At 37.1% G+C, this 5,552-nt stretch overlaps 1 pseudogene; it reads right to left on the reverse strand.

Annotated features, from left to right (window-relative positions):
• Positions 1 to 1,126: 1,126 nt before the first annotated feature.
• LOC111170267 (heterogeneous nuclear ribonucleoprotein H-like) lies at positions 1,127 to 3,841 on the reverse strand (annotated as a pseudogene).
• Between the last annotated feature and the right edge of the window lie 1,711 nt (positions 3,842 to 5,552).

Here is a 5,552-nt window from a genome sequence, read left to right on the forward strand (position 1 = left end):
GAAAAGAATTGAGGAGAGCCTCAGAGACCTCTGGGACAACATTAAATGTACCAACATTCGAATTATAGGGGTCCCAGAAGAAGAGAAAAAGAAAGGGACTGAAAAATATTTGAAGAGATTATAGTTGAAAACTTCCCTAATATGGGAAAGGAAATAGTCAATCAAGTCCAGAAAGCACAGAGGGTCCCATACAGAATAAGTCCATGGAGAAACACACCAAGACACATATTAATCAAACTATCAAAAATTAAATACAAAGAAAAAATATTCAAAGCAGCAAGGGAAAAGCAACAAATAACATACAAGGGAATCCCCATAAGGTTAACAGCTGGTCTTTCAGCAGAAATTCTGCAAGCCAGAGGGGAGTGGCAGGACAAATTTAGGTGATGAAAGGGAAAAATCTACAACCAAGATTACTCTACCCAGTAAGGATCTCATTCAAATGAGAAATTAAAACGCTTACAGACAAGCAAAGCTAAGAGAATTCAGCACCACCAAACCAGCTTTACAACAAATGCTAAAGGAATTTCTCTAGGCAGGAAACAAAAGAGAGGGAAAAGAACTACAAAAACAAACCCAAAACAATTAAGAAAATGGTAATAGGAACATACATATCAATAACTACCTTAAATGTAAATGGATTAAATGCTCCAACCAAAAGACATGGACTGGCTGAATGGATACAGAAACAAGACCCATATATAGGCTGTCTACAAGAGACCTAATTCAGACATAGGGACACATACAGACTGAAAGTGAAGGGATGGAAAAAGATATTCCATGCAAATGGAAATAAAAAGAAAGCTGGAGTAGCAATTCTCATATCAGACAAACTAGACTTTAAAATAAAGACTATTACAAGAGACAAAGAAGGACATTACATAATGATGAAGGGATCAATCCAAGAAGAAGATATAACAATGGTAAATATTTATGCACCCAGCATAGGAGCACCTCAATATATAAGGAAAATGCTAACAGCCATAAAAGGGGAAATGGACAGTAACACAATCATAGTAGGGGACTTTAACACCCCACTTTCACCAATGGACAGATCATCCAAAATGAAAATAACTAAGGACACACAAGTTTTAAATAATACATTAAACAAGATGGACTTAATTGATTTTTTTTTCAGTTTTTAAAAGGAAGATTTATTCGACAAGTTTCACTTAGCGCAATACACCTAAAAGGAAAATCACAATACAATGAAAAGATTTAAATCAAGGCCTCAGAATTTCATACAAACACCAAGACCAAAATCCTAAAGTATTGGTATTGCGTCTCAAATTTTCCCCATTAACTTAAAAAAAAAGCTTAAACTTACGTACCATAGAGGTTATTAAATGAAACTAGAATTAATAAACATGCCAAATGTTTCACTTTTAATTGTAGACACAGCTCCTATATTGAGTTTTACAAAAAAGCATGTCTTTCAACAATGCATCCAAACGGTGTTCAACGTAATGTGGTGCAAGCAACATTTAACATAATTCAGCTGCTTTAACCTAAATAAACCTACTGCTTAAATACATCCTACAATATAACTAACTTGAGAAAAGCTGAAAATTATTTAACAGTAATAGATTACTCAACCTAGTTACATCCTAAATGAATGTTTGTGTTCAAAAATACTGAAACTTAAGTCTTTAACACAATCCTGATTTCCACTTAGAGTAAGCATAAATCACAAGCTTGTATTGCAAAACTGTTAAAACTTAAGTTTTTTTTCTTTTAAAAAATGTTGACCAAGAGTCAGTGATCAGAATCAATTACATTCCCTATCCACCACTCATACTGGACATGCTAGACATCCCTCCCATTCCATTCACTCCCATAGATGCTCAGCTTCCACTACTGAAGTAGCTGCTGTTCAGTGCTCCTTGGCTGCCTATGCAGTGTTTGATTGAAAATCACTGGAGTTTTCCTGTAAAACTTGGTCATATCCACTCATGCTGCTCTGGCCACCATAGCCACCTCCATAATGACCACTCAGCTGCTGGCTGGCTGGGCCGCCATAACTAGACTGGTTTGACAAGCCCATGCCTCCCATCATTTGGCTACCATAAGCACCACTGCTTGCTCCTGCTGTAGAATTCAAGAAGAGCTCTACATATCTGTGTTGCATATTTGCTTTATCTTTTGCTATAGCTGTCACAGCATCTTCATGAGTTGCAAACTTGACATCTGCTTCACCAGTTGCTCTGCCATCAGGACCAATTTCAATATGTACTCTCACAGGGTTGAGTAGTGAAAAAAAAATTATAAATGCCATTCTCAGTAGTTCTGTAAGGTAATCCATGCATGTGTACACAGTGTCCTGTTGTGCTCTGGAAAGTAGAGCCACCATCCCCATATCTGTGATCTCACATTCCTGAAAAACAAATCTATCTGACCCAAATCCATAGCCATCATTATAGACATATAATCATCATAGCCTCCATAACCCCCACCATAAGCACCACGCCTCATCCTTTCAAAGCCAGCTCCTCTTCCAATGCTGTTATACCCTCTGCCATAGGGACCTGGCCACTGCATGGGCATAAGTTTTCGTGGTGGATCATAGTGAGTTCTAACTTCAGCTCGACTGCTCTTAAAGATTTCAATATACGTGTGCCCTATTCTTTCCTTGTGTTTCTTTAGAGCCTTTTCAGATATTTCCTGTGAAGCAAACTGCACGAAGGCCTCCCCCGTACTCCTCCCCTGGAAGTCCACCAGCAATGTTATCCCATTTGGCACGATTTCCAACCCTGAGAAGAACTGAACAATTTCTTCCTTGCTACATCCAAAAGGGAGTCCTCTAAGCTGTACAAAACCATCATTGGCCGTGTCAAGACTATTTGGACCAGTATGCTTCAACACCCAATCCATTTCAATGTTGTTTGACTTGAATACTTCAACATATTTGTGTCCCATAGTTTCTTTGTCTTTTTTCAAGGCCAATTTGACTTCATCTTCTGATTCAAGTTCAACTAAACCCTCGCCACTCGGTCTGCCTTCTCTGGTGTAGATGAAACGAACACCTTGAGCCCCATTTTGAAACTTGCAGTCAGAAAAAAACTGCTGCACTTTGTTGGCCGAGCAAGACCAAGACAAGCCCCGGACCTTCACCATGAATCCCGCGCCACCTTTGGTGCCCAACATCAACGTCTTTTAGGGAGTCCTGGCCTCAAAACAGACTCCACACACAACTTCAGCACAGATGAGAAGAAAATCAATTGATATTTATAAGACATTCCATACAAAAACAACAGAATACACTTCCTTCTCAAGTGCTCATGGAACATTCTCCAGGATAGATCATATCTTGGGTCACAAACCAAGCCTTGGTAAATATAAGAAAATTGAAATCCTATCAAGTGCCTTTTCTGACCACAATGCTATGAAACTAGATATCAATTACAGGAAAAAAAACTATAAAAAAATACAAACACATGGAGGCTAAACAATATGCTACTAAATAACCAAGAAATCACTGAAGAAATCAAAGAGGAAACAAAAAATACCTAGAAACAAATGACAATGAAAAAATAACGACCCAAAATCTATGGGATGCAGCAAAAGCAGTTCTAAGGGGAAGTTTACAACAATACAATCCTATCTCAAGAAACAAGAAACATCTCAAATAAACAACCTAACCTTACAACTAAAGCAATTAGAGAACAAAGAACAAAAAAATTCCAGAGTTAGCAGAAGGAAAGAAATCATAAAGATCAGATGAGAAATAAATGAAAAAGAAATGAAGGAAATGATAGCAAAGATCAATAAAACAAAAAGCTGGTTCTTTGAGAAGATAAACAAAATTGATAAACCATTAGCCAGACTCATCAAGAAAAAAAGGGAGAAGACTCAAATCAACAAATTAGAAATGTAAAAGGAGAAGTAACAACTGACACTGCAGAAATACAAAGGATCATGAGAGATTACTACAAGCAACTATATGCCAATACAATAGACAACGTGGAAGAAATGGACAAATTCTTAGAAAAGCACAACCTTCTAAGACTGAACCAGAAAGAAAGAGAAAATTTAAACAGACCAATCACAAGCACTGAAATTGAAACTGTGATTAAAAATCTTCCAACAAACAAAAGCCCAGGACCAGATGGCTTCACAGGCGAATTCTATCAAACATTTAGAGAAGAGCTAACACCTATCCTTCTCAAACTCTACCAAAATATAGCAGAGAGAGGAATACTCCCAAACTCATTCTAAGAGGTCACCATCACGCTAATAGCAAAACCAGACAAAACTGTCACAAAGAAAGGAAACTACAGGCCAGTATCACTGATGAACATAGATGCAAAAATCCTCAACAAAATACTAGCAAACAGAATCCAACAGCACAATAAAAGGATCATACACCATGATCAACTGGGGTTTACCCCAGGAATGCAAGGCTTCTTCAATGTACGCAAATCAATCAATGTGATAAAACATATTAACAAATTGAAGAATAAAAACCATATGATCATCTCAACAGATGCAGAGAAAGCTCTTGACAAAATTCAACACCCATTTATGATAAAAACTCTCCAGAAAGTAGGCATAGAGGGAACTTACCTCAACATAATAAAGGCCATATATGACAAACCCACAGCCAACATCATTCTCAGTGGTGAAAAACTGAAACCATTTCCACTAAGATCAGGAACAAGACAAGGTTGCCCACTCTCACCGCTATTATTCAACATGGATTTGGAAGTTTTAGCTACAGCAATCAGAGAAAAAAAAGAAATAAAAGGAATCCAAATCAGAAAAGAAGAAGTAAAACTGTCACTGTTTGCAGATGACATGATACTATACAAAGAGAATCCTAAAGATGCTTCCAGAAAACTACTAGAGCTAATCAATGAATTTGGTAAAGTAGCAGGATACAAAACTAATGCACAGAAATCTCTTGCATTCCTATATACTAATGATGAAAAATCTGAAAGACAAATTACGGAAACACTTCCCATTTACCACTGCAACGAAAAGAATAAAATACCTAGGAATAAACCTATCTAAGGAGACAAAAGACCTGTATGCAGAAAACTATAAGATACTGATGAAAGAAAGTAAAGATGATACAAACAGATGGAGAGATATACCATGTTCTTGGATTGGAAGAATCAATCTTGTGAAAATAACTATACTACCCAAAGCAATCTACAGATTCAATGCAATACCTATCAAACTACCAATGGCATTTTTCACAGAACTAGAACAAAAAATTTCACAATTTGTATGGAAACACAAAAGACCCCAAATAGCCAAAACAATCTTCAGAAAGAAGAAAGGAGCTGGAGGAATCAGGCTCCCTGACTTCAGACTATACTACAAAGCTACAGTAATCGAGACAGTATGGTACTGGCACAAAAAAAGAAATATAGATCAATGGAACAGGACAGAAAGCCCAGAGATAAACCCACAGACATATGTTCCCCTTATCTTTGATAAAGGAGGTAAGAGTATACACTGGAGAAAAGACAGCCTCTTCAATAAGTGGTGCTGGGAAAACTGGACAGCTACATGTAAAAGAATGAAATTAGAACACTCCCTAACACCAT

This window comes from Delphinapterus leucas, chromosome 1, assembly GCF_059928025.1.
Source record: "Delphinapterus leucas isolate spDelLeu-1000000601 "Yukka" chromosome 1, BTC_Dleu_Yukka2, whole genome shotgun sequence".
NCBI lineage: Eukaryota > Metazoa > Chordata > Mammalia > Artiodactyla > Monodontidae > Delphinapterus > Delphinapterus leucas.